We start from the raw sequence: 13,360 nt of genomic DNA, 5'->3' as shown, positions 1-13,360 counted from the left end.
CAAGAGGGGTAGGGGGGAAATGTCCTTCTCTCCAACAGTAGCAAGGTTGCAAGATACAATTTCAATAATATAAAAATCAAGTGTAGGGACTTCCCTGGTGGTCCACTGCCTAAGACTCTGTGCTCCCAATGCAGGGGGCCCAGGTTCGATCCCTGGTCAGGGAACTATATCTCACATGCGGCAACTGAGAGTTCACATGCTGCAACTAAAAGATCCCGCATGCTGCAAATAAGACCTAGTGCAGCCAAAAAGAAAAAAAGAAAAAAGGTAAAGTCTATTGCTATAGAATCAAAAAATGAAGTTAAGGAACTATATTCAATATCTTGTAATAAACTATAATGGGAAAGAATCGAAAAAAAGAATATATATACACACACATATATATGTACAACCGAATCACTTTGCTGTACGCCCGAAACTAACACAATATTGTAAATCAACTATACTTCAATTTTAAAAAATGAAATTAAGAAAACTCCATTTATAATAGCATCAAAAAGAATAAAATTACTTAGGAATAAAGAAGTACAAGGCTTGTATACTGAAAACTACAAAATATCACTGAAATAAATAAGTTGAAAAATATCCCATGTTCATGCATTGGAAGACTTAATACTGTTAGGCACACAGTAGTCCCTGTTAAGGGTTGAACTGTGTCCTCCCCAAAACGATACGTTCACATCTTAACCCTAGTGCCTCAGGATGTGACCTTATTTGTAACAGGGTCATTTGTAAATGTAATTAGTTAAGATGAGGTCATACTGGAATAGGGTGTGCCCCTAAATCAATATGGTTGGTGTCCTTATAAAAAGATGCCAGGAAAAGACAAGAAAGGATTCACCTATAGGTTTCAGAGGAAGCATGGCGCTGAAGACACCTTGATTTCAGACTTCTAACCTCCAGAACTATAAGACAATAAATTTCTATTGTTTTAAGCCACCCAGTTTGTGGTTTTTACTATGGCAGCCCTAGGAAACTAATAAAGTCCACAAATTGATTTATGGATTCAATGCAATCCCTTTTAAAGGCCCAACTGCTTTTTTTTTTTTTTTTTGCAATAATTGACAAGCTGATCCTAAAAATTCATATGGAAATACTGAAGACCTGAATAACCAAAACAATCTTGAAAAAGAATAACGAAGTTGGAATACACACAGTTCCTGACTTTAAAACTTTCTATAAAGCTACAGTAATCAAGACTGTGTAATACTGGCGTAAGGATAGGCAGAAGTTAATGGAATAGAATTCAGAGTCCAGAAATAAACCCTTACATTTATGATTAACTGATTTCCTACAAGGGTGCCAAGACCTTTCAATGGGGAAAAGAACAGTCTTCAACAAATGGGGCTGGGATAACTGTATATCTACACACAAAAGAATGAAATTGGACCCACTACCTCACACAACATACAACAATTAACACAAAACAGGTCAAGAACCCTAAACATGTGAGCTAAAACTACAAAACTTTCAGATGAAAGCATAGGTGTAAATCATAGTGACCTTGGATTAGGCAATGTTTTCTTAGATATGATACTTAAAGCATAAGCAACCAAAGGAAAAAAAAACAGATAAATTGGATTTCATCAAAACTTAGAACTCTGTGCTTCACAGGACACTATCAGAAATGTGAAAAAACAACCGACAGAATGAGGGAAAGTATTTGCAAATCATGTATCTGATAGGGTCGTAGAAATCAGAATATATAAAGAATTCTTACAACTCAACAATAAAAGATAAATAATCCAGTTTTTAAATGAGCAAAGGATTTGAATAGACATTTCTTCAAAGAATATATACAAATGGTCAATAAGCACATGAGCAGATGCTCAACATCCTTAACCACCAGAGAAATGCAAAACAAAACTACAGTAAGATACCACTTCACACATATTAGGATGGCGTCATCAAAAAAGGCAGTTAATAACAAGTTTTGGTGAGAATGTGGAGGAACTGGAATCCCCATACATTGCTGGTTGGAACGTAAAATGGCGCAGCTACTTTGGAAAACAGTTTTGCAATTTTTCAAAAAGTTAAACATCAAGTTACCATGTGACCCCAACAATTGCACTCCTAGGTAATATACTCAAGTGAAATGAAAACACATGTTCACACAAAAATTTTTATACATTTCATAGCAGTATTCACAGTAACTAAAAAATGGAAACAACCCAAATGTTCATAAACTGATGAATATATAAACAAAATGTGGTACTATCCATACACTGGAATATTATCCAGCCATACAAAGGAATGAAGTACAACATGGATGAACCTTGAAAACATTATGCTAAGTGAAGGAAGCCAGACACAAAAGGCCATATATTATACAATTCCATTTATATGAAACTTCCAGGCAAATCCATAGAAATTAAGAGTAGATTAGTGGTTGCCATGGGCTGGGGGTGGGGAAATGGGGAGTGAATTGGTATGAGGCTTCTTTTGTAGGTACTGAACATGTTCTGAAGTTATACAGCAGTGAGAGCTGCACAATTTTGTGAATATACTAAAAACCACTATATTTATACTTCAAAAGGGAAAATTATATGGTATATGAATTATATCTCAATTTTTAAAAATAAGATGTTGGGACTTCCCTGGCGGTCCAGTGGTTGGGACCCCATGCTTCCACTGCTGGGGGCACGGGTTTGATCCCTGGTTGGGAAACTAAGATCTTACAAGCTGCACGGCGTGGCCAAAAAAAATAAAATAAAATAGAAACCCGGGAACTCTTTAAAAAGAAAAAAAAAGGTGTTATCCAGGCTGCAGTCACCTGAAAGCTTCACTGGGGCTGGAGGGTCTGTCTACTTCCAAGATGAGTTTCTTACATTGCTGTTACCGGGAGGCCTCAGTTCCTCAGTGTCTTTGCAACATGGCAGCTGGCTTGCCGCAGAGCAATTGATCCAAGAAAGAGCAAGGAGGAGGTCACAAAATATACTGATGACTTAGTCTTGGATGTTACACACTATCACTTCTGTCATGTTCTATTAGTTATAAGGGAGTCACTAAGTCCAGCCCATAACCAAGAGGAGGGATGAAACCTACACCTCTTGAAGGGAGGGGGCTTTAATAATGTGTGGACACACTTTAAAACCCATCACATACACATGTAACATATCTAGGACACAAAAGAAACGGACAACAGGGCTCCATGTGCAAAGGGGGAACTAGAAGGCTGGAGGACATGAGTTGGATGGAGATTGCTCACTGTAAGCTCATTTTTATCTTTTGAATTGTGAACCATGTGACGTGCTGCCTGTTCAAATAATTAAAAACAATCTTAAAAATTAAAAAAAATTCATTTTCTTTTAAGAAGGAAAATAACTTGCTTTGCTAGCTGAATTTGTTAGGTTGAAGTCCTAAATCAAATTGCACTTTTATAAATAAAAATACATTTTTATGTATTTATATTCAACTATCCACGCATACATACACATTTTCTCACTCCCTGGCTCCTAATAGCCAAGGTTTAACAGAAGAAAAAACTGGAGGGCTTCCCTGGTGGCGCAGTGGTTAACAATCTGCCTGCCAATGCAGGGGACACGGGTTCGAGCCCTGGTCTGGGAAGATCCCACATGCCGCAGAGCAACTAAGCCCGTGAGATACAACTACTGAGCCTGCGCGTCTGGAGCCTGTGCTCCGCAACAGGAGAGGCCGCGACAGTGAGAGGCCCGCGCACCGTGATGAAGAATGGCCCCCACTCGCCGCAACTGGAGAAAGCCCTTGCACAGAAACGAAGACCCAACGCAGCCAAAAATAAATATAACAAACAACAACAACAAAAACTGGAATCCTTCTTTGGGTTCTAAAATTGGATAACCTAGATGAAATGGACAAATTCCTAGAAACACACAAATTACCTAAATCGACTGAAGAAACAGAAAATCTCACTAGACCTATAACAAGTAAAAACATTGAATCAGTAATCAAAAATTTCCCAGCAAAGAAAAGTCGAGGAACACATGGATTCACTGGTAAATTCTACCAAAAATTTAAAGAACAGTTAACACCAGTCCTTCTCAAACTTTTCAAAGAAATAAACTAGGAGAACACTTTCCGTCTCGTTCTATGGGGTCAGCATTTCCCTAATACCAAAGCCATATTAAGACCATCACAAAAAAGAAAATTACAAATCAATCCGTTATGAATATCAATGCAAAGATCCTCAACAAAATACTAGCAAACCAAACTGAGCACATTAAAAGGATTATATACCATGACAAAGTGGAATTTATAATAGAAATGCAAGGGTTCAACATAAGAGAAAAATGAATATAATGTATCACAGTAGTAGAAGAAAAAAACAACATACTGTCATCTCAATTGATACAGAAAAGGCATTTACAAAAGCCAACACTCTTTCACTATAAAAACTCTCAGAAAAACTAGGAATAGAGGGAAGATTCCTCAACATGATAAAGGGCATTTATGAAAAAAACCACAGCTAACATTATGCTTCACGATGAGAGACTGAAAGCTTTTTACTTGTAATTTCATGAATGAGACAAGAATGCCTGCTTTCACCACTGCTGTTTAACACTGTACTAGAAATTCTAGCAGAGCAATTAAACAAGAAAAGAAATAAAAGGCATCCAAATTGGGAATGAAGAAGTAAAACCATCTGCAGGTGACATGATCCTACACATGGAAAATCCCAAGGGATGTACAAGGAAGTTACTAGAGTGAATCAACAAATTCAGCAAAATTGCAAAAATCAGTTGTTTCTGTATACCAATGATGAATAATTAGAAAAGAAAACTGAGAAGTCAATTCAATTTACAATAATATCTATGTGTGGGTTTTCCACACCAAGCAATTCGCCAGTTCTCTGCAGACACCAACTGGGTGCCCTACAACTTATTTCACTTCTGACACGCACTACCCAGAGTTAGCACAGACCCCACAGATTAAAATCTCAATCCCCCTACTTCAGAGGCTAGTCACAAGTTTTGAGTCCCCAGGTTACCCATACTTCTGTCTGATTTGGCTACAAACTGGGGGTTCCCATGGCCCCATCTCAGGTTCAGTAATTTGCTATAACAGCTCACAGAACTTGGAGAAAAACTTTACTATTACTGGTTTATTATAAAGGATACAAATGAACAGCCAGACCAAGAGGTACATAGGGTGAGGTCTGGAAGGATCCTCAGCACAGGATTTTCTGTCCCCAAGGAGTTTGGGATGTGCCACCCTCCCAGCACACATTCACCAACCTGGAAGCTCTCCAAACCCCATCACTTAAGAGTTTTTATGGAGGTTCAAATATGTAGACGTGATGGATTAAATCATTGGCTATTGGTGATTAACTCAATTTCCAGCCCCCTCCCCTCCACAGAGGTCAGGGGGTGGGGCTAAAAAGTTCCAGTCCTCTATTCACATGGTTGGTTCCTCTAGCAACTAGCCCCCATCCTGAAGTGATCTACAGCCCACCAAGAGTCACCTCATTAGCATAAACTCAGGTATGGTTGAAAGGGGCTTATTATGAATAACACTCAGGAAATTCCAAGGGTTTTAGAAGATTTTATGCCAAGAACTGGGGAGAAAGACCAAATATATATGTCTTATTATACCACAATAGCACAATCTAAAAGAATAAAATGCCTGGGAATAAACTTAAGCAAGGAGTGAAAGGCCTGTTCCCTGAAAATTACAAAATATTCCTCTAAGAAATTAAAGAAGATCTAAATAAGTGGAAAGACATCTCATGCTCATGGACTGGAAGACTTAATACTGTCGAGATGTCAATACTACCCAAAGCCATCTACAAAATTCAGAGCAACTCCTATTAAAATTCCAGTGGGCTTTTTTTGCAGAAATGGAAAAGCTGATTCTCAAATTCAGTGCATGGAGTCCATGTAATAGGCTGAACTGTATTCCCCAAAATTCATATGCAGAAGCCTTAACCTCCAGTACCTCAGAGTGTGACTATATTTGCAGACAGGGCCTTTAAAGAGGTAATTATGTTACAGTGAGTCTGTTAGGGTGGGCCCTAGTCTAATCTGACCGGTGTCCTTATTAGATGAGGAAATTTGGATACAGAGAGACCAGGGCTGTGCATGCATAGAGAAGAGCATGTGAGGACATAGCAAGAAGACAGCCAGCTCCAAGGCAAGAAGAGAGGCCTCGGGAGAAATCAAACCTGCTTACATCTTGATCTTGGACTTCTAGCCTCCAGAACTGTGAGAAAATAAATCTCTGTTTAAGTCTGTGGTATTCTGTATGGCAGCATTAGCAAACTTATACAGCCCAGGTAGACAAAAAAAAAAAAAAAAAAAAAAAAAATCTTAAAAAAAGTGGAAGGACCCACACTTCGTAGCTCACTACAAAGCTACAGTAATCAAAACGCTGTGGACTGACAGAAGGACAGACTTATAGACCAATGGAATAGAACTGAGAGTTCAGAAACAAACCCATACATTTATGGCTAACTGATTTTTGACAAGGGTCTCAAGTCCAATCAACGGGAAAGGAATAGTCTCTTTAACAGATGATGCTGGGACAACAGGACTTCCATATGCAAGAGAATGAAGTTGGACCCCTACCTCATACCATATATAAAAATTAACACAAAATGTATCAAAGGATTAAATATAAGGGCTAAAACCATAAAATTCTTGAAAGAAAACATAGGAGTAATTCTTCATGCCTGTGGATTTGGCAAAGGATTCTTAGATATGACACCAAAAGCATAAGCAATAAAAGAAAAAATAACACATTGAACTCCGTCAAAAGTTAAAACTTTTGTGTATCAAAGGACATTATCAACAGAGAGAAAAGACAACCCACAGAATGAGGGAAAATATTTGCAAATCATATCTGATAAAGAATTAATATCCAGAATATACAAAGAACTCCTACAACTCAGTAACACCCAATTTAAAAACTGACAAAGAACTTGAACAGACATTTCTTCATAGAAGATATACATATGGCCAATAAACACCTAAAAAGATGCTCAATATCACTAATTATGGAAATGCAAATCAAAACTACAATGAGATACCACTTCACACTCACGAGGATGGCTCTTATCAAAAGAACAAAATCAAAACCAAGAAAAACCCCAGAAAGTAACAAGTTTTGGCAAGGATGTGGAGAAACTTGTACACTGCTGGTAGGAATGTAAAATAGCGCAGTTGCTGTGGAAAATAGTTCGGCATTTCCTTAAAAAATTAAACATAGATTTACCACATGAACTAGCAATTCCAGTTCTTGGATATACTCAAAATAACTGAAAGCAGGGATTTAAACAGATATTTGTACACCCATGTTCATAGCAGCATTCTGCACAACAACCAAAAAGCAGAAGCAACCAAAATGTCTACCAAAATATGAATGGATAAACAAAATGTGATATGGGGAATAGGGAGTTATTGTTTACCGAGTACACGGTTTTTGTTGGGGATGAGGAAAAAGTTTTAGGCACAGTGATGATGGTTACCATAACACTGTAAACATATTTATTGCCTCTAATTATACAATTATGACTGGTTAAAATAACAAATATTATATGTTAAAAAAAACTTTACCGCAGTTAAATACAACTACCAAAATTCATGGAACTGATGACGGTTAACTCTATGAGAGTGAGTAAAATTCACTGCTAACAGTACTGGTTCAATAATTGAAATTTAGATATTTTCTACAGAATACGTATTAATGAGTAACATAATGAATAACACAGGTTTTAAACACTTTACATTTCAGCAAGTTTTGAGGTCTGTCCAAATAAGCCCTTTTCTGCTCTGCATGTATTTCTACCAAAATCAGCTGTAACATTAGCTCAGCCAATTCCCACTTCAGGTTATACTGAATCAGTGATTTCTCATCTTTAAAATTATTCTCACCTGTAGTTGTTCTATGCAGATTATTCTAGAGGCTAATTCTTTAGACTCTTCAAGGTTGGCATTGACCCTTGCATAACAGCTGAGCAGTATTGGTTAACACTTTGACTCATCAAGAACCAAGGAAAACCATTCAAAATCATTTGCCTTGTTTTGAATTGACTGCTGATATTGCTCCCAATGTTCTCAACCCTTTAAGCAACGATTCTCACCCCTTTAAGCAACCATTCTCACCCCTTTAAGCAACCATTCTCACCCAAAGGCTAATAGTTTTAAATAAGTTTACTTACTCTGCACACGTTTCTTCCAGAGAAATTAACTCACCATTGGTAAACAGCTTCCCTTGCCTACCGAATGAATGGGTTACTCATACCTTAAAAACATAACATTTAAAGCCCAGTTTTCTCTTTTTCTTTTTTTTGATGACACAATTGCATATATATTGTTTAAAATGAAAACAGGCGAGTTCACAAATTACTTCTGGACACTGAAAAATGAACTCTGGTTGCTTTTCTTCTGGGCAGCACCTAAACTCTGTCTGCTATTCTTCTGGGCAGCACCTAAACTCTGGCTTTGCAATATTTCAGGTACATTACAGTCTTCTGAGAGTGGCCCAGTACTTCAGAATCCCTGGGGTGGCCAGAATGCCTCTGGCTTCTTCTGCATCCCGCAAAGGGCTCTCTCCGTACTCCTCCTTCAGCCACTGGCGGAAGTGATGGACCTGGTGCTCCTCAAACTCCTGGAGCTGCCTCTGGAAGCCCAGGTTGGGGTTTGCACAGGACCTCCCTGCACGCACAGTGCACAGGGCATCTTCCCAGCCGAAGTCGGTGACCGTCATGATGCATGCAACCACCAGAGTCACGCTCCTGCAGACGCCGGCCAGGCAGTGAACAAGGCAGCCCTCACCTCGCAGGCGGCACTCGTGGATGAATTTAATACTTTCTTTGAAATGTCTTGTCAGGTTTTGAGATGGTGAATCCGCTGCTGGTATGCACAGGTATTTAACCCCCTCCAATGTTGGCCTGGCGCTGTCGTGCAGAGACAGAATGTGTGTCACCTTGTTTTTCTCTGGCATCTTTGAAGTTGCCGATATACAGGCCAGACAGGATCTTGTTCATCCCATTCCCCATGGCGGCCGCGCGGTCTAGCGCTCGGGGGCGCAGCGGCAGGCGCACTGAGGGCGTGTTGGAGCGGGCGGGGGAGCAGCGGGCTGGCGGGCAGGCAGGGGGCACTGCGCGCCCGCAGCGTAAACAGCAACATGAACCGGCGGCGCCCAGGCCTCTCTGTCCGCTGCGCTCCTGTCCCCCGCGATCCCCGCCATCCCCGGCCGCCGGTCCGCGGCACAGGCGCCCCTGCGGGAAGGGGCTCGCGGCGCCTGCCGCCTCCCGGAGTGAGCCCAGCACCTGCCACACCGGCCCCCGGGACTTTGTAGACACGGTTCCTAGGGGCCCGGCCGGGGCGCAGGGATTATGTCTCCCGGGGGGCGGGGCGCAGGGACATGACTCCTGGGAGCGGGTCCCTCCAGGATTATGGCTCCTGGGGGGCCCGGGCCCAGGGCACACACGCGCACCCCCACCCCGGCCGCCGTCGCCCTGCGCGTTCCGAGACGGGGCGGGGTGTCTCGTTTTTCTTTAACGTTAAGTATGCACTAATAATTTTTAAAAAATTAAATGTCACGATATGGTGATAGGTATGGCCCTCATAACACTATTGAGTTATAAATGTATAACTGCAGTCTGTACTGCAAAGTGGTAACACTGCTTCGTACTGTCTCTGTGGCATCTACTAAATTCAGCCAGTGCATCAGGAAAACAGCCATCTACAATTTGTAAACAAATGAATGTGGCTGCACCCCAATGAAACTCTGTATGTAGACACTGATTTGAATTTCGTATAGTTTCCACAGGCCACAGTATTCTCCTCTTGCTGTTGCTATTGTTTTAAAGCATTTAGAAATGTGAAAAACCATTCTTAGTTCATGGCTTACTCATAAACAGGCAGCTGCGCATAGTTTGCTGACCCCTGCAGTTGAAAAAGAGAAAATGAGCTTTACTCACATTCCTCACAATTGAATCCGTGTTTTTTTTCCAGTATCTGATGAGGAAAGTAAAAGTAAAGTAAAAAGAAAGTTACACCTCCAAGTGCTAGTTCTTTGAAACTACGGATAAAATAAACATCTGACAAGTTTAATTTAGAAAAGAAAACAAACATAACATTTAAAATGACACATAATAACGGAGTTTTCCTAATTATGAGAAAACTATAATTATATACTAGTAAAATTAAAAATACTAACAACATAAGCAATACAGAGAATATGAATTTACAGATAGAGGGGAAAATTTGTGCTTCAACTGTTAAGAGCAACAACCTGGGTTTTGATTTGGATTCTATAGAGAGGCTCTGCACCTTTCACTGCCTTGGAACTATTTTACAACTCTGTAAGTTGTAGATACCTGATAATACAAATAATTCTTATCTATAGACAAATGCAAATAAATAAATTCTGTTGGGTAGAGGTTCAGCTGACTTCCCTCCTGTGGAAGAAGTCAGTCTCGTGTCCATTTATAAATTCATTTCAACGTTCTTTTACTCCAAATTTGTCCTTGACTTCTCCTTTGAACTGACTGTAACATCTCAGTTCTCTGAGTTTTTAAAAATGCTTAACATGTGTTCATTTTATATCCATCTGTATGAGAGCCATTTCACTTTGTTGAAAGTTATACTTTAACACAACTAAGGGCAATATAGAAAAAAAAGAAGATAATTACCTCCAAAACTTTCCTGGGGCCTTTCAAATCTTGAAGAAGCAGAGTCTGTGACACAGAAGGCAGAAGACTCGTCTATTTTATGCGAAAAGCATTATCTGACCCCAAACATGGGAGACTGCACCGCGGGCCAGCCAGTGCTAGTTGCTAGGCTGGCAGTTTCCAAACCAGCTGGGATTGGAACTGCCAGCAAGTACCTGTGAAAACACCCACGCAGGCCCCACCCACCTCCTGAACACACAAATCACAGCCCAAATCAGGGTCAGGGCCTGGCCACCTGCTTTTAACAAGCTCCACAGGAAGTTCTAATGAGCACAGGTCTTATTTTACAGATGAAAGAACTAAGGCCTAGAGAAGCTCCTCGAAACTGATGGAGGATAAACAGCTTCTTCGTGCAGCCCAAGTCGGCTCCCTCCTCCTCCCCCGACCCTTCCCATCCCTCATCTTAAGTTATCTAGAGCACAGGGCCTAGAGGTAGAGGAGCCAGGCAGATGTGGAATAGCAATGACACTGCCTCCTAGTAGGCGAGTGTGGCAAACATCACAGCAAACGGCCTTGTTGCTGGTTTGGCATTTTGTTAATTTTCTTACCCATTGGTAATTTTAACCCAACTCTAATTTCTCCCGCCATACAGAAAGCCCACCCCTTTCCTCATCATTGACACCAAAAACCAAGAGGAAAGGCTTCTTTATACGGAGCTGTATTTAGAAGGCAAGAGTATTTGCTGAGAATGCCCGACTCCACATCAAAAAATGGAAAGAAAAAGTTTTAAGAGAAAGCTCTTCCTTACTGTACAATACTAATAAATATAAAGGTAATAATGGAGTTAAAATATTAATAGATGCTATTAACTAGTGAGTGAAAAGTAGAAGAACAGGATATTTAGCCTCGAAATACCTCCTCGTAACTTACAGTGGAGAAACTTGACAGATGCCCCTTAATCCAAGTGCTCAAAGTAAACATCACTCAAACTCACCAAGTATTCTGTGCCTCCCAATATGATGCATCAAGTACACAGTATCTCTTCTGTGGTACACATCTTCCTTGACTTATGATGGGGTTATGTTGCAATAAACCCATCGTAGATTGAAAATACCCTAAGTCACAAATGCATTTAATACACAACCTACTGAACATCATAGCTTAGCTGAGGCTACTTTTAATGTTCTAACACATTAGCCTACAGTTAGGCAAAATCATCTAACACAAAGCCCATTTTATAATAAAGTATTGGGTATCTCACGTATTGAATGCTGTACTGAAAGTGAAACAATGTTTGTATGGGTACAAAAAGATAGTTGTGTATTGTTGGGTTTACCTTTGAGATCACATAGCTGACTAGGGTCTGTGGCTCACTGCCACCGCCCAGAAATCATGAGCCCGACCACGTATCACTAGCCTGGGAAAAGATCAAAATTCCGTATTTGAAGTAGTTTCTACTGAATAATATCACTTTCACACCATCCTAAAGTCAAAAAATCTTAAATCGAACCATTTTAAGTCAGGGACCATCTGTATCCCTACAGAAAAAAGCTCAGTTAAATCTAATTGTGAGCCAACATCAAACCCAAATTGAAGGACATTCTACAAAATCAGCCAATACTTTTCAAAGACAGACATGGAAAGAAGGCTGAAGGACACGAGAACTAGATGTAGTAATTCTGGGTTGGATTCTGAACCAGGAAAGAAGACTATGGAAGATATTATTGGAAAAATTGGCAAGACTTTACAATGGACTATGGATTAGGTAACAGTATGATATCAATGTTAGGCTTCCCGATTATGATCATTGATCGGCAGTTATGCTTGTTCTTAGCAAACTGACAATAAAATATTTAGAACACAAGGCCCCATCTCTAACTGTTTGATCCTAATGGATCAGAAAAAAAAGTGTGTATAGAGACAGAATTAAAGCAATTGGGGCAAAATGTGAGCTGAGGTCGGGTAAGAGTATTTTAAAGTTCTTTGTGCTATATATTCTTGCAACTTTTCAAGTTTGAAATTGTATCAAAATTGTTAATTTTTTGTACTGCTACAATACACATTTTTAGGATGTTTGTTGCACGTATCTGCCTCACAGAACCAGATGTGCAAGGATCAATGGAGAGCCAGACTGACCTAGGTCCTGCCACTACCTTGCAGAGATCTTGACAAGCACCATGTACACAAACAGGCCCAGCTCAGCCCAGGACAGTCAAGCAAAGGAGCCTGTGCTGCAAGCTGTCCTCCCACTGCTCAGCAGGGACCAGCCCAACCCAGCACTCTCCACAACACAGAGTTGGACCCACAGCCTCAGCAGCTCCCCAAGCTCAGATCCACCCACCTGGGATCCACCCAGTGAGCTCAGCCTCCCTTGAACTGACACATCCCCTTGTGTTTCACTGATCCTCCCCCACACATCCATTCACACTCATTCAATCTCCTATGCTCCAGGTACTGGCCTCCACACCCATCCTATCTCCCACCCACAGAAAGCCCAACCCTCACACACATGAGGAGCGTTACCCTTTCAAGACCCGGCAGGTTCATTAACCCAAACTGCATGTACTCAGAGGAGGCTGAAGCAGGGCCTACAGGATGAGGAGGGAAAGGCATCTCCTGACTTTTGTCTGAAGCCAGAGTGCGTGCTCAGGGCCTGGGAGGACCAAGAAGGGTAGAGCTGGCAACCAAAGAAGTGATGCAGGTGTCCAAGCTCAGGCCTCCTAATACATCCGTAATCTGTATGGGCGCTGCCCATAGGCCACTTAC

General features: G+C 40.7%; 1 pseudogene; it reads right to left on the bottom strand.

The window, feature by feature from the left end:
- LOC149749995 (dual specificity protein phosphatase 22 pseudogene) overlaps positions 1-13,360 on the bottom strand; it is a 31,550-nt pseudogene extending 18,190 nt beyond the window's left edge.

Source organism: Delphinapterus leucas, chromosome 2 (genome assembly GCF_059928025.1).
Source record: "Delphinapterus leucas isolate spDelLeu-1000000601 "Yukka" chromosome 2, BTC_Dleu_Yukka2, whole genome shotgun sequence".
In the NCBI taxonomy this organism is placed as follows: domain Eukaryota; kingdom Metazoa; phylum Chordata; class Mammalia; order Artiodactyla; family Monodontidae; genus Delphinapterus; species Delphinapterus leucas.
Note: the sequence above shows the minus strand (reverse complement) of the source record. Positions and strands in the feature narration are given on the sequence as shown.